The following is a 26,153-nucleotide window of genomic DNA, read 5'->3' on the forward strand; positions in this document are numbered from 1 at the left end:
GTCTGTCTCTTAGTGTTCTTGACTTCCTCCTGAGTGCTGGGGACAGGGAATGGGGCTTAAAATAGCTTTCCGTTTTTCAGGTACCATGTTAGATTTTATTTTTGCTAATGACAGCAGGCTAAGAAGAAAAGGGCAGAGGTGTACGTGCTCTGTGGATGAAGCATTTGGGCCAAGGCAAGACCAAAGACGTCCCTTCCATGGAGTTGTAACTGAGGTGGGTGGAAAATAGCTCCTGCAAGCCTGCCAGGCTCTCAAGGGCTGTACCGCCGGCTCAGTCCCTGTTCATGGGCAGCGTGGTGATTTAGGTTTGATAAAATGACATCCCATTAAATTAATGCTGTTAATTTGAATTTTATTGATTTTGTAGTTTGCCATTCTATAATTTGTCCATTTGTTTTGCTTTTATAGTCATATGAGAGCCATAAGCAGAAGGCTTTTACTCTAGCCTTCATGTCGGTACGTACTTAAGTAACATTATAATAGAAATTACTTGACTCAACAAAAGTGGGGGAAGGGTTCTTTGAAAATATTTTCATTTTAAAAGGGGATCCAAGCATTGCTTGAATTTGAGAAATATTTTATTTGATGTCTCAATCCCTCCCAACTCCGGCGACTTCTTCATGTGAAATCTGGGGCGGGGGTGGATTTTCTCAAGAGGCACCTCTACGCCCATGTGCAAATTCAGAGATTACAAAGGAGCCTGTAGTGGGTTGTGGGAGGCAGGGAATGCTGCTGTCCGAATCCTCCAACCAGAAACATCCGGGCCCCAGCTTCTGCCCAGTGACAAATGGTTGGCACAACATCATCTGGAAACTTGAGAGACAGAGAAACACTTTGAGGCCATCTTTGTGTCCAGCACTCTGGGAAAAGATGAGACGTGAAATATCACAGGACAGACCTCTTCCTGCAGAGAAGCTGCCCCTAAAGGATTGATCCTGGAGGGGGCCTGATGGTAACAAAGGCAACCATGCCAAGAGATGGTTTTTTTCTTTCTTTTCCCCCCATAAGATATAGAGACACTGTGAAGTTATTAAATCTTTAAGCAGAGCAGCCAGTTCACGAGCAAATACCCACATCCCATTTATTGTATACTTTGCTAGATTTTTATATTTTAATTGGCGTATAGGGCAGAGTGTAAAGCCAACAGAAAAATCACAGCAAATTATAAACACTATTGCAAGCTGCAAGCCTAGAAACTCAGGTGAGGTCAAGTTACAAAGCTCACCCAAGAATCTGGTTCCCACACAGCCTCATCTCTGGCTGCTCCCAACTCACACCCGACATTCCCGCTCCAGTGTCTCACTCACTGTGGGGCTTTTTTGCTGCTGCCTTTTCTGTGCAAAACTTTCCCCCACGCCCTGTGGACTGGATGGATTATGTTTGTCCTCTTGCACCCGGCTGAGATGTTGCCTCCTCCAGGAAGCCTTCCCTGATCCACACCAAGACAGGGGTTAATTAACACCCCTTCTCCATGCCTCACTGCATCCTGCATGTGCCCCTACCTAGCAGCCACCACACAATGGTGCCACGTGGTCTGAATGTCTGTCTCCCTGCCAGACTGCGGGCTCCTGGGGGCAGGCCTCAGGCCCTTGATATTCCCAGGGCTGAGCAAAATGTCAGTCCACGGAAGTACTCTGTTTGGGGTTTTGAATGGGTGGATAAATGAGGTATCAGAGGAAACCCTCTATCACTAGAGAAGGAGAGCAGCAGTGACCTTATGGTGGCCACTGTCCCCTCCCTTCCCCACCTTGTCTCCCTGACTCCTGACTTCTGGGCCCTCTCAGCTTCCTGCTATGGGTTTTGGTTCCTCATTCCCTGAGCAAGCAGAAAACTCAGGCATCAGGCAGTAAAGCAGGTTCACTCTCCTGACCTGTCAGACCTCCTGTGACAGACGCCAGAGCCTCCCCATTAAACTAATCCAAGATCCAGAGCCAACCACTGAGCCCCCACCTCCACCACAGGCTCTCGATGGACCTGAATGGCAGCTGGAGGGGTCAAGGAGGAGGATCTGGGGCCCAGGTCCACTGCCAAGTGCCTGTTTGTAGAGGTGGTCTTCTTGGTTCCTTCTCTGATCACTACCCATTTATACCCCAGCTTCTCAGGGCCTAAACATGGTTTTGTCTGCCCCAGCTCTTCCAGGACCCCTCCTGGAGAACCTGGCAGATCTAGACAAGGTCGGCTGGGATGGCTGTACCCAGATACTGCATCACCTCCCTACTCCACCTACCACCTTCTACATCTTGGAATCTTACCTGGTGAGATAATAAATTCCTCCATCCCTCTGCTACCAGGCCCTATGAGGCTAGCTGAACCCCAAAGATCAATCCTTAAGGCTATCAGTCAGCAAAGCCCATTCCACCCAGGGGATGGGTGGGAGGCAGATCCCTCTCCTCCCTGTTGTCTTTCTGTGCGTGCCCAGTCCTGTTTCCCAGGTCCCAATCTATGACAGTGTAGATAACCTTCAATTCAAACCATAAAAGTTGGTTTTTCTCTGCCTCTACCATTCTACTAGAAAATGAACTGTAAATTGAAACACACAGTAAAATGTAATCTTGCCTTTTCAGCACTCGAGCTCCTTCGTTTTCAAAGAAAGCCAACGGCTGGCGGCGGATCCGATTTTGTTTTTTGCCAATTATACATTTTGCCTCAAAAGCTGCCTAGAGTACAGAAAAGAAGTGAGGGCATTCACACTCTGAAGATGAATCATCTTCAAAGCTGGCAACAGAACCCCCCCATGTTCATAACCCCAGTCTTGAGACAAACGCTCTAGTCATTAACCGAGAGCGTATACGACAGGCTAACGTTACGACTAGCGTTTGTTCACTGCAGTAAAGAATGTCCTCTATTAATGACAACAGCTGTCGGTTTAATAACCCCAGAAAAGATCATTAAATTCCTTCACATTTCCCAGAAACAGATGGAAGAATTTCAGAAAGGTTCAAACATATGGGAAAACATATTGGATTGCAGCAGCTCCAAAGAGTGGCCAGAAATCCGATATTCTGATGGACTGTTCCACACACTATCGCCGGTGGGTACCCAGTGGGAGCAGGTGCACTCCATGCCTTGTGGAGGACATGGAAACATGGTGAGGACTGGTGTTGAAACAGGCAAGCCCTTGGTGTGCTAAGCTGGACTGGAAAGATGGATACCTGAGTTGGCAGGTTCCTATTGAAGCCGAAGAGGTAGGTAGGGTCTGCAGCCCTTGACCCCACTTTGCTGCCTCAGTGATTGCTAAAAGTACCATCCACTGGCAGAGTATGACACATTCCGTTTCCCATCCATGCTCCCTCTGATCACTGCACACTTGCTCCAATGTACACAGATATATCTGGGTCAGCAACAGTCAGGCTAATGCACTTGCAGTTTGTTGATACCTGGCATCAACGAACTTACTCTGCGGGGGAGCACTGCCCACATCAGAGCCCATCAGCTTGATCTCAAAGCCATTCTCTGAGTTCAGGGTCAAGTACCTGTGCACCTTTTGTAAATCCAGGTACAGGAGCACATTTTTAGAGCTCTGAGTCTGGTGTTCTAATGACTCAGCTCTGAATATGTCTACTTTGAGAAGGAGAAGTAGCCATGTAGGAATTGTAGAGCTGTCAAAAAATTATCTTCCAAAAAAGGCCAGAGGATCTGGTGGTTTTACTGATGAAGTCTTTTAGACGTTCCTGAAAGCATTAATTCCCATGCTATATAAACTGCTCTCACCACGTAGACAAATACGGAAAATGAAGTTATTCATTCTACGGAGGAAGCATGGTCTCGATAACACTTAACATAGCATAAAAAGAAAGAAAACTAAAGACTGAGCTTGCTTAGGAAGGTAGATATAAATTCCTATAAAATAGTGGCAAGACAAATTTAAAATTCTACTGATGAATATATAGGGATAAACCGGGTTTGCAAGGATGATTTGATGTTACAAAAATAATTAACATAGAACACATATATAATCTTGGATGGAAATATTCAATATTGAAAAGATATCTATTTCTAGTCTATTTGATGCTCCCTAGTGGTTGAGTGGTTAGATTTGGCACTCTCTATTTCTACTCTATTCAACTTGTACTCATCCCAAATTTATTTACTTATGTTATGGGTTGAATTGTATCCTGCCTAAAAAGATATGGTGAAGTCTTAACTTCAGAACCTCAGAATATGACCTTATTTGGAAACAGGGATGTTGAAGAGATAATTAGTCAAGATGAGGTTACACTGGAGTAAGGTGTGTCCCTAATCCAATAAGACTAGTGTCCTTATAAGAAGGCAGCCCTGTGAAAACAGAGACACAATGGAAGGATGCCACATAAAAACAGAGGCAGAAACCAGAGTCATGCAGCTACAAGCTAAGGAACACCAAAGACTGCCAGCAGACCACCAGAAGCCAGGAAGAGGCAAAGAAGGACTGATTCCCGTATAGGTTTTAGAGGGAGCACAGGCCTGCTGATACACTAATTTCAGACTTCTAACATCTAGAACAGTAGGACAATAAATTTCTGTTGGTTTAAGCCACTCAGTTCCTGGTACTTTGTTACAGCAGCCCTAGCAAGACCATTCAATTGGTTTAAATTAAGACTCAGCAAACAACAACTTAACTTCCAGATGTTCAAGCCGGTTTTAGAAAAGGCAGAGGAACCAGAGATCAAATTGCCAACATCCGATGGATCATCGGAAAAGCAAGAGAGTACCAGATACGCAGAGTACATCATGAGAAACACTGGGCTGGAGGAAGCACAGGCTGGAATCAAGATTGCCGGGAGAAATATCAATAACCTCAGATATGCAGATGACACCACCTTTATGGCAGAAAGTGAAGAAGAACTAAAGAGCCTCTTGATGAAAGTGAAAGAAGAGAGTGAAAAAGTTGGCTTAAAGCTCAACATTCAGAAAACTAAGATCATGGCATCCGGTCCTATCACTTCATGGCAGATAGATGGGCAAACAGTGGAAACAGTGGCTGACTTTATTTTTCTGGGCTCCAGAATCACTGCAGATGGTGATTGCAGCAATGAAATTAAAAGACGCTTACTACTTAGAAGGAAAGTTATGACCAACCTAGACAGCATATTAAAAAGCAGAGACATTACTTTGTCAACAAAGCTCCATCTAGTCAAGGCTATGGTTTTTCCAGCGGTCATGTATGGATGTGAGAGGTGGACTATAAAGAAAGCTGAGCACCGAAGAATTGACGCTTTTGAACTGTGGTGTTGGAGAAGACTCTTGAGAGTCCCTTGGACTGCAAGGAGATAAAACCAGTCCATCTTAAAGGAGATCAGTCCTGGGTGTTCATTGAAAGGACTGATGTTAAAGCTGAAACTGCAATCTTTGGCCACCTGATGCGAAGAGCTGACTCATTTGAAAAGACCCTGATGCTGGGAAACATTGAGGCCAGGAGGAGAAGGGGACGACAGAGGATGAGATGGCTGGATGTTATCACCGATTCGATGGACATGGGTTTGGGTGGACTCCGGGAGTTGGTGATGGACAGGGACGCCTGGTGTGCTGCGATTCGTGGGGTCGCAAAGAGTCGGACATGACTGAGTGACTGAACTGAACATGTAGTTTATAGTTCTTCTTCCTCCTTTTTATTATTTTTTACATTTTTTTCACAGATGTAAAATATAAAAACCACAGTTTAAGGGCTGTAGAAAAACAGGCTGTGAGCTGGATTTGGCCTGCAAGTTGTGGTTTCAGTTCAGTTCAGTTCAGTCGCTCAGTCGTGTCCCACTCTTTGAGACCCCATGAACCACAGCACGCCAGGCCTCCCTGTCCATCACCAGCTCCCTGAGTCCACTCAAACCCATGTCCATCGAGTCGGTGATGCCATCCAGCCATCTCATCCTCTGTCATCCCCTTCTCCTCCTGCCCTCAATCTTACCCAGCATCAGGGTCTTTTCAAATGAGTCAGCTCTTCGCATGAGGTGGCCAAAGTATTGGAGTTTCAGCTTCAACATCAGACCTTCCAATGAACACCCAGGACTGATCTCCTTTAGGATGGACTGGTTGGATCTCCTTGCAGTCCAAGGGACTCTCAAGAGTCTTCTCCAACACCACAGTTCAAAGGCATCAATTCTTTGGTGCTCAGCTTTCTTTATAGTCCACCTCTCACATCCATACATGACCAGTGGAAAAACCATAGCCTTGACTAGACGGACCTTTGTTGGCAAAGTAATGTCTCTGCTTTTTAATATGCTGTCTAGGTTGGTCATAACTTTCCTTCTAAGTAGTAAGCGTCTTTTAATTTCATTGCTGCAATCACCATCTGCAGTGATTCTGGAGCCCAGAAAAATAAAGTCAGCCACTGTTTCCACTGTTTCCCCATCTATCTGCCATGAAGTGATAGGACCGGATGCCATGATCTTAGTTTTCTGAATGTTGAGCTTTAAGCCAACTTTTTCACTCTCCTCTTTCACTTTCACTCACTAAAGAGGCTCTTTAGTTCTTCTTCACTTTCTGCCATAAAGGTGGTGTCATCTGCATATCTGAGGTTATTGATATTTCTCCTGGCAACCTTGATTCCAGCTTGTGTTTCCTCCAACCCAGCGTTTCTCATCATGTACTCTGCATAGAAGTTAAATAAGCAGGGCGACAATATACAGCTTTGACGTACTCCTTTTCTCACTTGGAACCTGTCTGTTGCTCCATGTCCAGTTCTAACTGTTGCTTCCTGACCTGCATACAGGTTTCTCAAGAGGCAGGTCAGGTGGTCTGGTATGCCCATCTTTTTCAGAATTTTCCACAGTTTATTGTGATCCACACAGTCAAAGGCTTTGGCATAGTCAATAAAGCAGAAATAGATGCAGCCCACAAAAATCTAAAATATTTTGTATTTGGCCCATTACCAAAAAAGAGGGAAAAAAAAGTGCTGATTCCTGGCTTAACACAACCCTAATAAAATTTCCCAATGAATAAATTTAAGCTTATCTGGAAGAAGAAACCAGTGAATTTCTTAGCTAAGAAAACTTTGGGTGAAAAAGAGTAAGGAGAGATTGCACTCTGAGATATTTAAATACCTAAAGTATATAAATCTGGGACTTCCCTGGTGGTCCAGTGGCTAAGACTCTGCACTCCCAATGCAGGCAGCCCAGGTTCCACCTCTGGTCAGGGAACTAGATCATTCATCCCACAACTAAAGATCCTACATGCCTCAACTAAGGCCCAATGCAGCCAAATAAATAAATAACAAATTAAATATATTTTTAAAAAGCATATAAATCTATAATAACTAAAATAGGGAAAATACTGCCATACAGATTAATGAAACAGTATATGTCAACCTTAAATGGGCCTAACTGGTAACAAGAAGAGATTAATATATACTATGGGAAATATGCGAAGCTTATTTACAGGAATACATACAGTTTTTAAATATTGGGGATAACTGGGATATGGGAGAAATTATTAGATCATCACATCACACTAACCAATAGAATAAGTCCAAGACTAATTTTTAAAATGAAATACTAAAAAAGAAACTGGAAAAGAATAAAAGTCTGGGAGAGAATATTCATAAATATTTAACTGATTACTGAACAGGGAAGAATTGTCCAAGCATAAAGCAACAGGGAAAGCAGTAAAAGAAGAGACCTTTAGATTTCATGACAACATTTTCAAACTTCTGTATCTCAAAAGAATCATAAATAAAACTGAAAAGCAAATGACAAGCTGAGAAAAATATTTGACAACATCTTGACAGAAAAAAGGATTAATAACCTTCATATATAAAGAAAGATCAATAAGAAAAATACAAACACTCTGATAGAAAAACAGGCATCAGACAGGCCCTCACAACTCACAGAGGACATATAATTGGCTAAGGAACACATGAAAATAGTCTATTTCTCCGGTAATTAAAAAATGCACATTTTAAAATGAGATCCCAAGTCTAATCTATCAAATTGGCAAAAATGTAAAAAGGTCCAAATACTCAGTGTTGTGTAGATTACAATTAAGGACTTTTCCACACTAACAGTGAATGTCAATTGTGCAGCCTTTCTGGGCTGCAATTTCACAATCCAGACTGCAGCCTATGCTTCTGTAATGAGAATGAGGTCAGATGCAACTGGCAGAAAAAGTAAGGATGTGAATAGAAGCCAGAAGTTGCATTGATTCATATGCAATTCTTCCCAAAAGGTTATGTTTTAAGCCACCAAGAACCAGCAGCTGAACCCAAAAGGATGCTCTCACAGCTGAGCTCAGGAAGCCCTAGTGGGATGTAATTCATGGCCACTCAACCGTGCTCTTCCTCATGGCTGGGTTTGGCTGCTTGTTGTGCTTTGAAAGTGCTTATTACACGGTGATTCTGCGTCTTTATACATTTTGTCCTTGTCACAGTAATTTATCATCCCCTATCCTTCCTTACATCCCTTTCCAGCCAGCAACTTTTCGAGCAACGCCATTGTAGCTCTATTTATTGGATACTTAATTAATTTTTAAATAGCATTTTTATTAGAATTGTTATTGTTTATTAGTGTTGCAGTTACAACGCAGCATAAATCTTGAGTGATCTGCCTTAACCATGGTTTTCCCAGAAGTCATGTCATTTTTAGTGCACAATTCTGCAGAACACAGTATTGCTTGGCATTTGATGTGACATATGTACATATAAATATATATCACACGATTGTAGAACAACATTGTGTGATTATCAAAAGTCTCAAAAAATTAAGTGGCAACTCCACTCCAATAGATGCATAGGGAAAAAAATCAGAGCTACACATAAAAATTTATGCACAAGGGGATCCCTCAAGGAATTATTTGCAAGACCGAAAAAGTTAGAAAGCATTCAAATGCAGAATACTTGATTAATGATATTCCATCTACACAATGGAACCATTCGAAATACACATTCCATCTACACATGGGCCATTCAAAATAATCTTTTCAAAGAACACTTGGAGAGATACAATATTTCATAATCGATCAAATGGGGAAAAAACAGTCTATAAAATAATGCCACAGACTATCATCCAATTTTATAACATAAATTTAAATTTTACAATAGAAATTATTAAACTATGTATCTATTATTTATATGTGGTAAAGATATAAATACATACAGCAAAATATAAATAATAGTCATAAATAATAGTTGGGGTAAACAATAATTACCTCTTTGTACTTTTCTACATTTTCTAAGTTTTCTGTAACTAACATATATCACTTTTATAAAAAGAAAGAAAAATGAGCATTATTTTTAAGTAAGTAAAAACTTAATGGATGTTTTAAGCTAAAGGAAGGTAGCAAGGGAAGGACAGACAGAAGGAACAGGGATGGGAGAATGAGACCACCCAACGTTTGAATCCTGGATCCACCTTCAAAGAGACCCAGAGAACAATAGAAGGAGCCTCCTCCTCTAGTCTATGAACATCCTCAGTTACTACAGGGTCTGTGCTCACTTTCTGAACCAGCAACATATGATTCTTCAGAACAGCCCCCCTCCATTGCCCCAGGCCACAGGCTGGACTCTCTAACCCCCAGACTCACTCACTCACCAGGTTCCCAGGCCGTTATGTCAAGCCCTAAGCTCTCAAAGCCTCAGCTCAGCTGCAGGCCCACAGCCAAGACTGTCCTCATCCCTGCCATTCCCTAGAATCCAGGTGATCTGGGCCAGGCCCTGTATCAGTCACTAGACAAGGACCCCCAAACAGAACTCCTGCTGTCCACCCTCTGCCCGGTGGGAATGAGTGCTTCTCTGTGACTTCAGGCCCTGGTGGGGTGCTGGTACAGCCCTTAGAGAGATACAACACTACTGACAAGAGTCACCAGACCTGAAACTGCCTTGTGACCTGAGGGATGGCTCAGCGGTCATTCAGGTGGACCATGTTTCCCTATGGAAAGGAGATCGGGACCAGGTATCCCCACCCCACACTCATGCACTGGCACTACAGGGCCCCTCTCTCCACAGAAGAGGGGGAAGAAATAGGACACCTGGATTGACAAAGCTCATGGTAGCTTCCCAAATGGCCCTGGTGGTAAACAATCTGCCTGCCAGGGCAACAGACACAAGAGACACGAGTTCAATCCCTGGGTCAGGAAGATCCTGGAGAGGGAAATGGCAACTCACTCCAGTATTCTTGCCTGGAAAATTCCAGGGACAGAGGAGCCTGGTGGGAACAGTTTCATGGGGTCGCAAATAGTCAGACAGGACTGACTGGGCACACACACACACAGTGGTTTTAATCAGAAATTAACTTGAGTTAATAACGAATAACCTGATGGTTCGTTTCCAACGGCAGCACCGATCTGCTTTCCATGAAGGACTCTCCCGAGTGAAACTACTAAATGGTTGGATAAATTTTTTTTAATCTATTTAAATGCATTACTGAGCTGGCACAAAAGTAAGAAATCTACAAAGCCCTAAAACAAAGGGAAATAAGAAGTCTGGAAAGAAAATGAGTGTTAAAGTCGGCTTTCTCCCTGAGGGTTTCTGCTAAACCCCAGAGACTTTGAAGTTCTTCACTGAAGACCACAGGAGGTTGGAGGGGACGCCAGATAAAACCCAAGCACAGCCCAAGGCAGGAGTTCTGATTGAAATCCCTACTTAAAGCTGAGATCCCAAAGGGCTACACACTCAGAAAGTGAATAAGAAATAAAGCAGGATTTCCACAAAGAGACAGCAAGGAAACTCATCTCTCTTGACCCTGGCACTGGTTAAATGGAAAAACTTTCTTGTAAACACAAGCTACCTCTTCCACAACTTTGAGATCCAAACTTACACTACCTAAAAAATAAAAAAAATTATACTACCTGTGAGGTCTCAAATACCTCAAGGAATGATTTTAGGCATTGTCAAAGCAAATAGAAAGCCTCTCTGGAGAAACTTATCAAATGAAGACTCAAGAATCCTCGCAAATAAATGTTGATGGACAGTTGGAGTCCACTTGGATAGGACCTTTGCCTTGTGGAGCTCACATTATATCAGGGACCCCTGACATAGATATTAAACCTATATACAAAAAGTTACATTCAAGAACTGGAGTGTGGTAAGTACCAAAAAGGAGCTAAATATTAGAGAGAAAAAATGCGGAGATCCAATTAGAGAAGGTGATATGGGAAATCACATATAAATTCAAACTCTAAAAGAGAGACCCTACTACCCCCAGTACCAGAGCAAATTCCACAGAAGTAAGGTGGCCAGACTTTTTCTAATTACAGAATGCCCAATGAATGAATTTCAGATCAACAATAAGCAGTTTTCTAGTATAAATATGCCCCCACGCACTATTAGTGACATACTTATTTTACAAGAATTACTTGTTTTTCATGTGAAATTCAAAGTTCATTGAGCATCCCGTATTTTATCTGACCATCCTATACAGGAGAAATCTGATTGGTCCTGCTTGAGTCACATGCCCTCCCTCTGAACCAATCCCTGTGGGCAGAGTTGTACAGGGAACACTGGGATTGACAGTTCCACCAGAAGTACCTAGGAAGGAGGAAGAGAGTTCCCCCGAGAAGGTAAGTCTTCGGCAGATTAAAAACAAGAGACACCTACTCCACTAAAGGATGATGGTAGTAGCGGGGGTGGCATTTTACGTTTATCATGATTTTATTTGCCTCCCTCTTTTTTTGTCACTAGATTTCCCCCAGACACCTGGTGGTCCTGGTCATGCCAAGTCCATCCAGTACGACGAGTCTGAGAACAACACAACAGGTGAGGTGCTGGTACTTAACAACCAGTATCTTTGATTGTGATCATCCACAGGTTTCTCATTTCCCAAGGCCCAGATGTAGCCCATCCCCTCCAGGAAGCATTCCTTGACCATCCAGACCAGCATGTCGACTTCTCCCTCTCTTGGCTCTGACAGCCCTTGCTGTCCATTCCCACCAATCTAACACCAAACTCCTTCACTTTCTTGAGGGCACTGATTCCTCTCCGTGAGCTGCTACTGTCTCTGTTAATGCCCAGAAAATTCTCTGAGAGCAGAGGTACCTTCCCGCCTTCTCCTGCCTCCCCCACAGAGCAAGGCTGGGCATGAGGAAGGTGCTCCAGGAAGGCAGATAGGATGGAGCCATCACTGAGAGCTGGAAGTTTGGCTTTTATGGCAAAGACAGTAGGGAGCCAGTGAAGGTTCTGGAGGAAGGGAGATGATAGAAAGGGTCATTGGGGTGAGGCACTGAGCAGCAGACCCACAGTATTCCTGGACTGTTTCCTTCCTTCTTTCTCGACTGAGGCCACTGGCAGAGTGATGAATGTGCCAGAAGCTGCGCATTATTAATCACCTTAAAAGCAAACATTCATCTTGGTGCAGGATTTTAACTTTTCTCCTCTAATAACAGATTAAAGCACCTGGATATTAATGGGCCAGATAATTTATGTTTTGCTTAAGCAGAAAAAACAAACCATCAGGCCCTCGTGGCAACACCACTTTCCAACAGATTGAGAGATAGGATGAATAAATTGCTGTAACTAAAACATGCACGTATGCACACTCACCACCGATACATGACAGCTTGCAAACATGTTGTAACAAGCGCAATATGAGTTCTGTACACAAACAATTACCCGTTCCCCCTAAAGGGTTTCCTGCTCATCCTCGCCTTCTCAATCACTCAGGGCAATTAAGCCACAAATCTCTGGGCAGCACTCCTCTCTGCTCCCATTCCCAAATTGTGACCTCAGCCCTGCATAAACCAGTCCCCAGAGGAAACAATTCATGGGGGTTCCAGCACTGCCAAGAGACAGCAAGATGGCCATGGCCATTCCCCTCTCCTCCCACCTGCTCTACTCATGGGGGTCTTGGGGGGAAAAAGAGAGAAGGTTTCCTGAAATAAGAAGCCAAAGGAAAACTGCATCTGGATCTTCTCTGTTTAAATACCCTTGAGAAGTCACCATGGTGGACTCTCTCAGGTCCCAGCCCATGGCTGAAATAGTGTAATAGGCCACGCCCTGGAGAGGAAACAAGACCTGAATACTTATTCCTGCATTGGCACCAACTTATGGTATGGCCTTCACCAACTCCTTGTCCTTCTTTGGTCTTCAGGTTCCCCATCTGAACAATGAACACTTGGCACTGATAATGCTAAACTCTGCCATTTTGTGGCAACGGAATTTTAACAACTCCTGGACTCCAACAATCACAAAGAACATCAACTATTAGAGGTAAACAGCTCACTGCCCACTGAGCATGCTCAGTGCCAAGGCAATCAAGTCCCTCATCTAAGCCACTAGAGTGGACTCCACCTCACTCAGCATGCTCAGCTCTAAAGGAAATGGGAGCTGGGCATGCTTAATCACAGGGCAATAATGGCAATACCTTGCCTCCTGATGAAAGCTTACCCTCTCTCCTTGAGCTCCCCAGAGATAGGATAGACATACAGTGGGTCTGTAGCAAGTAGGTGAATTAAACAAACCAAGCAATCTTAGCCAAGGCTCACTCTGTTTATCTGCTGATTTAGATCAACTCTTATTGTGACATGTATGAATCTTGAATAAGAGTGTTTACACCAAAACTCAGTTCCCTGCAAATAAATCATCAGTGAATCCCACCAAAACAGAGCATGTCCTAATCTATCTTCACACTCATCATACCTGTAAGAATACAGATTTGATCAATACTATCTACCAACTTGAGGCTTCCCCAGTGGCTCAGTGGTAAAGAATCTACTGCAATCAATGCAGGAAACCCCACTTCGATTCCTAAGTAGGGAAGATCCCCTGGAGAAGAGATAAGCTACCCACTCCAGTATTCTTGGGCTTCCCTGATGGCTCAGTCAGTAAAGAATCCACCTGCAGTGAGGAAGACCTGGGTTCAATCCCTGGGTTTGGAAGATCCCCTGGAGGAAGGCATGGCAACCACTCCAGTATTTTTGCCTGGAGAATCCCCAGGGACAGAGGAGCCTGGCAGGCTATAGTCCATAGGGTCGCAGAGAGTCAGACACGACTGAGTGACTAAGAACAGCACAGCATCCACCAACTTGAGGCTTCCTTGGTGGCTCAGTGGTAAAGAATCTACCTGCAATGCAGGAGATGCAGAAGACACGGGTTGGATCCCTGGGTTGGGAAGATCACCTGAAAGAGGGCATGGCAACCCACTTCACTATTCTTGCCTGGAAAATCCCATGGACAGAGGAGCCCGGCAGACTATAGTCCATGGGGGTCACAAAGAATCAGACACGACTGAAGTGACTGAGCACGCTCGCACACATCCACCAACTTGACCTCACTAACATTTAGAAATCACTCTGTCTAACAACAGAATTGACATTCTTTTCAAGTATACAAGAAATATGCATCGAGACAGGCCACATACTTGGTCACAAAGTACGTCTCAAATATTTTTGTAAGATTGAAAGCCTAAGTTTATTCTCTGATGTGATGAAATTGAATTTAAAAGTAATAACAGTAAGCCATCTAAAAAATCACCAAATGTAAATTAAATAAAACACTTTTAAATAACCCAAAGGTCAATGAAAAAATAACAAGGGAAATTGGAAAATATTTCAAACTGGATGATAATGAAAGCAAAACTCATCAGAATTTGGGGGACAGAGTGAAAGCAGAGGCTAAAAGAAAAGTCAGACCTTTAAATGCCTATACTAATAAAGAAAAAAGGCATAAAATCAATGATCTCAGCTTCTATAGACGCAAAAAAAGACCAAATGAAACTCAGTGTAAGCAGAAAACAGGAAATAAGAAGAAGAAAGAAACCAATTATATAAAAATTGGGCAAAACAATAGTAAAAATAAGCAGAGCCAAAGTTGTTTCTTGAAAAAGGTTAATAAAATTTATAGCCTCCCAGAGAAGACTAATAAAAAAAAAAAGAGGAGAGAAAACACATATTAACAATATCAAGAATTAAAGACAGGATATCACCACAGATTCTATATCTATTAAAAGAACAATAGGGAATATTATGAACAACATTATGCCAATAAATTGATAGGTGAAATAGACAAACTTCTTGAAAAATATACTCACCAAAAACTAACATAACATGAAAGCATAAGCCTAAAAAACCTTTTATATAGTAAATAAAGTTTAGTATATAAATAAAGTTTAAAATAAACTAAAGTTATAAAGTATAACATATCAAAAGCTTTGCCACAAAGAATTCCAAGTCCAAATTGATTTACCAATGAATTTTATCAAACATTTAAGAAAGAAACAATAACAATATTGAGCAAACTCCTTCAGAACATCACGGAGAAGGGAATATTTTAAATCATTTAAAGAAGCAAGAATAGTTCTAACACTAAAAATTGGCAAAGGTATTATTTTAAAAAAGAATTTCTACAGATTTCTATAGATCACCAACCATGAAAAATACTCTTCATGACTGGGGAGAATAAAATCCTTATAAAAATATTAACTATACTGGTAAAATATATGCTATATATAAAATATAAAAACACATAACAACCAAGTAGTGTTTATCACAGGAATGCCAGGTTAATTAACATTTGGAAAATGTCTGGAAAAAAATCAAGTTAAAAATTTTGAAAAAAGTCAATGAAATTAATGAAAAATCATTAAAATTCACAAAATTAACAGAATAAAGGAAAAAAGGTAATTCATAACATTGACCATATAAGGGGAAATAACATGCTATATGATTCACAAAAAGTATTAGACAAAATTCAACACCCATTATATTTTTTAAAAGGAAATAATGAAAGAATGTCTTAAGAAATTCCTTAATGACTTAAGATTAAATTTCCTTAATCCTTAAGAAAGGCATTTTTTTAAATAACTAAAGATAACAACATTGTACCTAATAGGGAAACATTGAGTGTTTTCCCTACAAGATCAATAGCAAAATTATTAGATAATTATCTTCAACATTGTACTGGAAACTTTAGATGCTGTAATAGGAAAGGAAAATAAATAAAAATAATAAATATTGGAAATTAAGAAGCAAAACTGCCATTATTCAGAACAACTGTGTTTATACATATAATCTACAAAAAAAAAATACTAGAATAACTGAGCTTCTTGGCTTTACAGCATATAATGTCACTATATAAGAAGTCAATTATTATTACATGTACTAGCAACAAAAAATGGAAAATGAAAACTTTTAAAATATCATTTGCAATTGAATTAATAGAAGCAAATACCTAGGAATGAATCTAATGATCAAGGTGCAACCACTACACAGAAAACCACAAAAGACTGCTGAGAGAAATTAAAAGTGAAATTTGCTCAGTCATGTCCAACTCTTTGCAACCCCATGGACTATGCAGTCCATGGAATTCTCCAGGACAGAATACTGGAGTGAGTAGCTGTTCTCTTCTCCAGGGGATCTTCTCAACCTAGGGATCAAACCCAAGTCTTGCACATTGCAGGTGATTCTTTACCAGCTGAGCCACCAGGGAGAGAAATTAAAGATCTAAATAAATGTAAAGATATACAGTGTTCATGGATTGGACAATTTGATGTTATTAAGATGTCAGCTCTCTGTAAATTGATCTATAGCTCACAATCCTAAATTCCAAGAGGAGTTTTGAAGAAACTGATGAGTTGATTGTAAAACTTATATGACAATTCAAGATACCTAGAAGAACCAAAATAGTACCAAAAAAGAACAAAGTTGGGAGCTATAAACTAATTTCAAGACTTTCTATTAAGCAACAGTACTCAATTCAGTATGGTTTTGGTACAAGAATAAACTAATAGGTAAATAGAGAAGAATAGGACATCCAGAAAAAATAAACCCACATGTATGGTCAATTAATTTTTGAACAAGTCAATTCCATAGGAGAAAGTCTTCTTTTTAATGGTGAGAGCATAACTGAATATCCATATGAAAAAGAAAAGAATTCAACTCTTACCTCACTGTATATGCAAAAAAATGAGTTAATGATAGATCAGAGACCTAAATATAGTGTTAGAACCATGAAGCTTCCAGAGAAAACATAATATGACATCTTTGAGACTTGGGTAGACAAAATGTGAGACAATAAAAAATATATACTTATAAGTGTCTGCTTCCTGCTCAGAGTTCCTAAATTCCTTGGAATTTCCTAGGCCATAGGAATGTCTTTTGTTCTAATGAGGTGACTCTTGATGGACTGCTGGATGGGAGCTGGTCGCCCAAAAGACCAAGCCATGATCAGAAGCATAGAACTTTCAGTCCAACCTGCATTCTCCAGAGAGGGTCTGGAAATTGAGTTAATGATTGGTCATGCCTTGATGAAACTTGATGAAACCTTTATAAGAATCCCCAAGGTACAAGATCCTGGGAGTATTCTGGGTTGATGAACATACGGAGGTACCAGAGGAGTGATGCTGGAGGGAACATGGAAGCTTGCGCCCCTTCCCACATACCTTGCTCTGTGTATCTCTTCCATCTAGCCGTTCCTGAGTTGTATTTTTTTTATAACAAACCAGTAATCTAATAAGTAAACTGTTTTCCTGAGCTGCTCTCACAAATTAATTCATTAAAATTAATTAAAGAAGGAGGTCATGGTAACTTCCAGTTGACAGAGTCATCAGAAGCACAGGAGACAACGTGGGCTTCCGACTGGCATCTGAAGTTGGGCAGGGAAGTCCTGGAGGACTGAACCCTTACCCTGTAGAACCTGGCATTATCTCCAGGTAGACAGTGTCAGAACTGAGGTAAATTATAGGACACCAACTGATGTCACAGAGAATTACTTGGCAGAGGTGGGGGTGGGAGGTGGCTCACACGTTTGTTAACCAGAAGTGTCAGAAGTACAGCTTTTGCTGTGAGCATAAGAGAAAAATTAACAAGTCAAACGAACCAAAATTTCTGCTTATCAGAATATGCTATTAACCAAATGAATAAACATGTTACAAACTGAGAAAAATATTCATGATACATATCTCTAACCAGGGACTCATGTGCAGAATCTATAAGGAATCCTACTAATCAATAACAAAAAGACAAGTAACGCAACTTTAATAATGGGCCAAAGACTTGAAAAGACATTGCACAAAAGAAGACAGATGAATAGTCACTGACATGAAAAATGCTCAATATCAATATTCATTAGGAAATGCAAATTAAAACCACAATGAGATACATTTCATACCCACTAGAGTGTTTTTTTTTTTTAATGACAGCAAAAGGGCCCTAGGAATCTTTTTTGGAGAGAGGGAAATATTCTAAAACGAGGGTGGTGATGACTGCACAACTTTACAAACTTACCCCCCAAAATCATTGAACCATACCATCATAATAGGTGGAGTTTAGGATATGTAAATTATTCCTCATTAAGCTCATACATTACTGATGAAAGTGCTAGCCATATATTAGAATTGAAAGACACAAGCTGGGCTTTGCTGGCAGTCCAGTGGTTGAGATTCCACCTTCCAATGCAGGGAGCACAGGTATCAACCCCTGGCCAAGGAAATAAGGTCCCACATGCTGCAAGGTATAGCCAAAAATTTAAAAAAATAAAGACACAAGCATGTGGAGAAATTGTAAACAAATGCTGGAGAATGATAAACATAAAATTCAGAATAGTTATCACCCCTAGGAGGGAAGGGAGGGGGATGGGAAGTGATAAGGACAAAGAGGGAACTTCAAAGGTACTTGTAATCTTTTTTCCCTATATTGGGTGATGATACACAGTGTTCATTGTATCAATAGTTTTTATAGCTTACATATAGTCTCTAGATTGTTATTTTGTTTCTGTCCTATAGTTAATAAATACAACTTCAAGTGAATAAAATAAAACATAAATGAAACTAAAGGCAGACCTGATAAGAACACTTGATACAATAATACCCTATCCAACGGGGGGAGTAAGATGTGACCCAACCTAAGAGACTTGATAACAGCACAGAAGGCAGAGTTGGAAGACAGCCCCCAGAGATTAAAGGCAATGGGCATTCATACAGACTCAAAAGGCAAACCGATGGGAACGGGGGACCAGATAGTGAGGAAGAGGATAACAGATTGGCTGAAGGTCATAACTTCTCTACTTTTGGTTCACAAGGGGTTGGGGGAACACAGCACCCCATCTGTCCTTACCTCACTCAGCTCAATGCTATTTAGGTACCACACCTTAACACTTCAGTGAAGATGTGTGCAAATCTTCCTCTCAGTTCACCATCTGCTCTCTTTGGAGAAGGTCAATGGGGATGTTTAGAAACAGAGAGGAGAGATTAGTGGCAGTGGTCCTTTCATCATTGGCAGTAACTCTGCTGGGGATTACTAGGCTAAGAACTCTATCTGCACAACTGGAGAGATATAAGTCCCAGGCAGGCTGACCTACCGTGACAAATAGACCCACAATGTTAGTGGTGCAAACATAGCAGGCATTCCTTTCTGTCTTCTGTGCCCAGTCCGAGGAAGGTGGTCCTTCCTGGCTGGGGACTCTCCTTCATGCAGTGATTAGATCCCAAACTCCTTTCATCTTACAGCTTCTCCATCCCCTTAGGTCCTTGTTTTTATCTGCATCCAGCCAAAGGAAGAGGAAGATGGAGGGAGGAAAGATATATCTATTTTTTTTACGTTTTTCGTCCAGTGACTTGGGACAAAGATTTCTTAAACAAGATACTGAAAGAACAAATCATCAAAAACAAAAAAAAATTGACAAACCAATTAATTGGTCTGCATTAAAATGAAAATTTTCTCCTTTTCAACAAAATGAAAAGACAAGCCACAGAGAGATCATTTTTGTAATCCATATATCTGACAAAGGGTTTGCATCCAGACTACATAAAGACCTTCTAGAACTCAATCATAAGAAGAAATTTTTAAATGAGGAAATGTTTTTAAAGCATTCACAAAAGGAGATATACAAACAACCAAGAAGTACATCAAAAGGATGCTTGATAGCTTTAGTCATCAAGGAAACGCAAATTAAAACTACTATGACACACCTACCAGAATGCTTAAAATTGATGGGACTGTGGCAGATTCATATAATGGAATCCTACTCAGCAAAAAGATAAAACAAAACAAACAAACAAAAAAAAACTACCACTACATACAACAACATAGATGGATTTCAAAACATTATCTTAAGCAAAAGTAGCCGGCCAGATATTTCATGTGTGATTTGCATTTATATGACATCTTAAACTATGCAAACCAATCTAGGGTTGGTTGACATGATAGTCTAAGATGTCATATAAATGGCACCTAAGATCTAAGAAAGCAGATCTGTGATATCTGTGTTTGGGGTGGGAGGAGGGTCTACTGCAGAGGCTTACAAAAAACCCTTGGGATGATGGAACTGTTCTATAACTTGATTGTGGTGGTGGTGGTGGTGTACATCCATCTGGTAGTGGGGACATCCACTCGTCAAATAGCACACTTTTAAAGGTGCATTTCATTGTATGTAAATTATACCTTTATAACAACATTAATTAAGAAAAGAAAGTCTTGGGACTTCCCAAGTGGTCCCATGTTTAAGACTCAACACTCTTACTGCCGAGGGCCTGGGTTCAATCCATGGTCAGAGAACTAACCCCACAAGCCATGTGGTGTGGCCAAAAAGAAGAAAAGAAAAAAGAAAAAACAATCTTAGTCCAGAAAGTGCAAGGGTATCTACTGTCACATTCCAGTGGTTAGAACAATCAATCATAAGGGCAATGCCACTGCAAAGGAAGCTGGGAAATGTAGTCCATCTGTGTGGCCAGGAGCAAGAGGAAAGTGAGTTTGGGTGAACAGCACAGGAACCTGGCAGGGTTGTGACCAGCCCAGGGTCGCAAAGAATCGGACACAACTGAAGCGACTTAGCACGCACGCACAAAGAGCAACACATCCCACTGTCTGTGGCCCAAAAGTTTCCTAGAGAGCTCTTCCCAAATAAGGCAGGACTGGCCAAAATTCAAACAAGACAGGAGATAAGGCCCAAGACAGAGGGATGAGCGTGGAGTTATAGGGGCAAAGAGAAAAAGGATGTCTTCCCAGGGAAAGGGGGATGGTCAACAGCAGGATCCCAGACGAGTAAAGCAGGAGGAAAAGGAATAAACAACAGCACGGGGACAGGAAAGCAGATGTTGGAGAAATGGTGAGAAGTTCTGCACCACTGGGCATAGAGTGTTGGGTGGTGGGGATTCCTGGGTCTGTGGTGAGGGGATGAGCAGTGGCGGCTGCATCCTGCATACCCCCAAAAGCCAGGAAGGGTGTGTTCCCATCCTTCACGCCAGGGCTGCTGCGCTCAGAATCCTCTCCCACAGTCCCAGCACCTAGGAGGGGGAGGCAGGTCCCATGACGGGCTGGAGGAGGCGGGAGAAGTTCCAGCAGTGACTCAGGCTGCTTGCCTTGAATCAGGAGCCAGCGTCACAGGCAGGAAGTCCTGAGGGGCTGGAGCCCACTCACGAAGCCCACATCCATCTGAGTCACAGCACAGAGCAGGCACCTGTTGCTCAGGCAACGGAGGCCCCAGTCTTGGGCTCAGATTCCAGCCTGATTAACCCCTCACCTGCCAAGTAGGGGGAATCTGGCCCCCCCAGGTTCTGTATGTCAAAGCTCTAGACAAGCTCTGGATTGGCTCTACCTGCTATCCAGCCTATTCCCAAAAGGGCGTCCCGGAACAGAGGATGCAGTGTCTGCTTCACTCTGCTCCTCAAAGACCCACTGAGGAAAAGAAGGCTCAGAAGGGGCCAGGCCCTCCTCCCCCAAGGTGACCGGCTAACAAGGGGCAGAACTGAGATGAGGTCATCTTATCCACTAGGTGCGATAGGGGAGAGCCTAAAGCCTGTGAAAATCCTTAAGGCCTGGAAAAGAATTATTGGTTCCAAAATATGAAAAGAAAACTGAAAACACAAAGAGAATGCTTGAAGTTTATAGGATAGAACTTGGAGATTGACTTCATTAATGGTTACATTTAGAATGTGTAAAAGGAGGGACTTCCCTGGGGGATCCAGTGGCTAAAACTCCAGGCTCCCAGAGAAGGGGGCCTGAGTTCAACCCCTGGTCAAAGAACTAGATCCCACATGCTGCAACTAAGAGCTCGTATGCCAAAACTAAAAGATCTGACATGCCACAAATAAATAAATAAAATTTTTAATGTGCAAAAGGTTTCCTTACATTTGAAAACAATGTGTCGATTAGCTTTTGTCACCTTGCAAGAATACCCAGTATTCAGGAGAACATCTGAGAAAGCTAGTGCATGCGTGCTCAGTTGCTTCAGTCATGTCCAACTCTGTGACCCCATGGATCATAGCCCACCAGGCTCCTCTGTCCATGGGATTTTTCCATAACCAACACTAAATTAGTTACTTGTGACCCAATCATTTCAAAAGCAAAATTGTAAATGTCCTTTAAAGTTATTTGCAGTAAGAAAAAAAATTCACATTTAATATGCAATGTGTGTTATTTATGATGAGAGACACTTTCAGAAGTAAGGAGACAAAAGCCCAGTGGAATCTCTACATGGCTCTGAATGCCCCCCCTCCTTCCTAAGGCTACAAGTGGGGAACAAATTGGGCCCAGCTTAGGGGGTTGCTGCTCCCTCCCTCACCTCCAGGGAGTGAAGCAGGTTGGAAAGATGCCCTGCCTCAGTGTGAAACAGACCTGGAGGATTTTCCCCTTCTGAACAGCAAAGCTTCTCCTCTGCTGATAGGATTGCAGCCATGGTAACAATATCCTCCCATTCACGCTGAGCGTTCACGCCATGGTTCCCCACACCCCACTGACCTGACCAATCCTATTAGTGATAAGGTGCCAGGGAGAAGCCTTGATGTTCTCTTCCTAGCAGGTTATGCTGATGGAAACAAGATAAAGGCTGCGTGCTGGGTTCTTAGTTGTACTGGGAGTCCTGGGGAATGCTTTCCTTCAGTCAATGGTACCCCGTTGTTTGCTCTCTAGGTATTAAGTGATTAACAGTCCTGCAGTCTCTCTTATGAGGATCCAAAGATGATTCTAGAGTGCCTGGCCAGGGGGTCAGCCCTTCTGGGAAGACCTGGAGAGGTTTAGGGAAGTAGCGTGGGGAAGAGAGCAGAGTTCAGGACCTAAAGACATGGGTTCAAATCTTGAACATAGTTACAACCTAGCCAATCCTTCACAGCAAAGTGGTTCATCATTCCTGGCCTCAGGTTCTCTGTCTGTAAGATGTAAGGAAGGGAGATTTTCATCTCAAACTTTCCCTTTAGCTCTAGAAGTTCAAGAGTTTTAGCTCTTTGTGCTCATGCAATGGCACCCCACTCCAGTACTCTTGCCTGGAAAACCCCACGGACAGAGGAGCCTGGTGGGCTGCAGCCCATGGGGTCGCTAAGAGTCGGACACGACTGAGCAACTTCATTTTCACTTTTCACTTTCACGCATTGAAGAAGGAAATGGCAACCCACTCCAGTGTTCTTGCCTGGAGAATCCCAGGGATGGGGGAGCCTGGTGGGCTGCCATCTACGGGGTCGCACAGAGTCGGACACGACTGAAGTGACTTAGCAGCAGCAGCAGCAGTGCTTATGCAGAGAAAAGCTCATGCAGTCTTTGCGTCTTAGTGACCCCAAATGTCTACCCTAAGCCCAAGGAACATCTCAGTCCTGAGCAGAACATTTGCTCTAGGGGCTTTCTGGCCCCCTGCCCTCTCCTCCATCTCCCCCCAGAGATGGGGCTGTCTGCCCTGTGCTTGTCCCCATCACTCAGACTAGGACAGCAGCAAACCTGGGGTACCCAAAATATTTTTCAGTGTAAGCACCTTACAACAATAAAATTATGTTTACCCATCTCTTGCACCATTTTCATTTTTTTCCATTTTCGTACATTACAAACCCTATGATATAATGCTAAACTTTTCCCTTGAAGCAGTCACTTGTCTTTTAAAAGCAACAAAAAAGGAAAAAGTATTGTCTTTTTATATTTACTGGCATTTCACCATCATCAATGCTCTTCATCCTTTCTTTCATATCTGAGTTTCCATCTGGTGCCATTTCCCTTCATTTGAAACACTTCCTTTAACATCGTGTGAAATGCAGGTCTGATCATCTTTGGTTTAGCTGAAAATGACTTTCTATTGCCTTCATTTTTTTACATGAATAGGGTATTTTTCACTGAATAAAGAATTTCGAGTTGACTTTAAAGATGCATTCCATCGTCATATGATCCCCATTGTTTTTGATGATAAGTCTGCTCTCATTTGTATCATTGTTCCCCAGGATGTAAAGAAGTTTTTGTCTCTGATTTCAAGTTTTTTTCCTTTCTTTGGTTCTCAGTAGTTTGACAATAATGTGCATAGGTAGCAGTTTTCTTTATATTTATCCAGCTGTGGGGTTAGCTAAGTTTCTTGGATCTGTAAGTTGATGTTTCCACAAAATTTCCAACATCGTTTTTTCCATACATTTTTTTCTGACTGATCTTCTCTCTTTCCTCCTTCTAGGACTCCAATTACACATACAATAGGCCATTTGATATTGTCTCATAGGTCATTGAGACCATGTTCAATTTTATTTCAATTAATTTTTTTCTCTGCTCTTCAGATTGGGTAATTTCTTTTGCTCCACCTTCGGTTTCACTCACCCTTTCTTCTGGCATCTCCAGTTTGTTATTAAACCCATTAATAAATTTTTCATTTCAGATATTTTAGTTTTCAATTCTGGAATTTCCATTTGGTTCTTGTTTTTTTTTTTTTTTTTTAATCTCCCTTCTCCTGTCTGCTCATTATGATTAAATCTTTGTATATTTTCATAGTTTCTTTTTTAAAGACCTGCCAACTACTTCCAACATCTGGGTCATTTTGAAGTCTGTTTCTATTAACTGTTTTTCCTTTTGACTATTGGTCACATTTTATGTGTCTTTGTATCCAGCAAATTTTAATTGTCTGCTGGTCATTGCATACTATGTTGTAGAGACTCTGGATTCTGAATTTTTTCCCATGATGACTTTGTTCATCTCTGGCAGTTGTATTAGCTGTCAGCTAGTACACCTCAGTTCATACTGTGGAAAGCCACACCTGGCCTAGTGGTCTCTGGATGTTATTCCAAGAGGCTGACACCAGACAATGCAAAGCAACTTATGATCTAGCCTTGAAAGTTATATAATATCCCTTCTACATAATCTGTTGATGAAAGCCAGTCTCAGGGCCACCCCAGATTCCAGGAGACAAGGAAACAGACTTCGCCGGTGAATAGGAAGAGTGGCAGAGTCCCATTGCAAAGGACATACATACTTGGATGTGGGATTTTGTGGCCATAAAGAGTCTACCCTTTACTATCTTTAGAATGAAAACAGAAAACAGAACCAACCTCAAATTTTTTAAAACTCAAAATAATTCAGTACCCATAGTATTCAAGATGGGTGAGAGGAAATAAATTATAATAAAACAATATGTATTTTGATATGTAAATGCTGGGCATAATTACCCTAGAAGATATAATGAAGTAAGCAACCTCGTATGTTTTCATGCACATCTACACATGCAGAGGCACACAGGAGTGTTACATTGGTGATTCAGATATTATGAGCATCATTACCATCAGTAATGATTTCCAAAATGATGAACAAAATTTCCAAGATGGTGAATGTTGTTAATGTTCAGAACAAAACAAGAAACAAAATTCCCTTGACTGACACTACAGTTGTATTCCTGGACTATTTACTGCAGATTAAAAGTTCAGCGAAAATGTACTCATGTTCTAGGTTCAGATACATGTGAACAAGTCTGGCACTTTTAGGAATGTCCAGCTAGAATTTGAAGTCCAACAGACAAGAGACAATTGTTGAGAACATTACAAGACAACTCGCCACCTCCTTCATCTTTTGTCCAACCAAAACTGTGCTCTAGAGTTTGATGTGTCCCCTGGAGACTGGTACTGCTGGTTGAGAACCATCAGACTGGGGGCTATCACAACAGGGCTATGGACCAGAAATTCACTCTATGGAGAGGCTCCTGGTGCATTGTCAGAGGCAAAGCAACACCCAAGAGGACCACTAGTGAGGTTCTGGAGAAAAAAGGAAGAAAACAGAAAAGGTGCCTAAGATGAGGTGATCAAAGCAGGTACAGCTTCCAGCAGATCTTGATGTAAATGTCTCTGTGTTTTCTGCCCACATCAGAATCAGGAAAGACCCAGGGATGCAGTCTCTTTGGGGGAAGGCAGTTGAGCAGCCCCTATACTCGTGTGGCTTGTAGCCTCCTTTCTGAGGGCTGGAAAGTGATGGACCAGCAGTTGATTGCCCAAATCCAACATCTAGAGCTGACGCTGCGGAACTTACTTCTATTGGACTCTAAGGGGGAACAAATTCGGTAACTCAGGGGAGAGGGTCTACAGGAGGGGAATAGTGCAAGA

At 41.9% G+C, this 26,153-nt stretch overlaps 2 long non-coding RNA genes across 2 annotated transcripts; one reads left to right on the plus strand and one right to left on the minus strand.

Annotated features, from left to right (window-relative positions):
• Positions 1-335: 335 nt before the first annotated feature.
• On the minus strand, positions 336-21,283 carry LOC145540741 (uncharacterized). The gene is made up of 3 exons (XR_014078529.1): positions 21,192-21,283; positions 2,557-2,657; positions 336-813 (listed from the first exon to the last, which is right to left on the minus strand). It is a non-coding gene; the product is annotated as an uncharacterized LOC145540741 (long non-coding RNA).
• LOC145542684 (uncharacterized) lies at positions 11,406-14,631 on the plus strand. The gene is made up of 3 exons (XR_014080071.1): positions 11,406-11,463; positions 11,585-11,659; positions 12,990-14,631. It is a non-coding gene; the product is annotated as an uncharacterized LOC145542684 (long non-coding RNA).
• Positions 21,284-26,153: the final 4,870 nt, after the last annotated feature.

Source organism: Giraffa tippelskirchi, chromosome 3, assembly GCF_054371585.1.
Source record: "Giraffa tippelskirchi isolate mGirTip1 chromosome 3, T2T-mGirTip1v1.2.pri, whole genome shotgun sequence".
NCBI classification, from domain to species: Eukaryota; Metazoa; Chordata; class Mammalia; order Artiodactyla; family Giraffidae; genus Giraffa; species Giraffa tippelskirchi.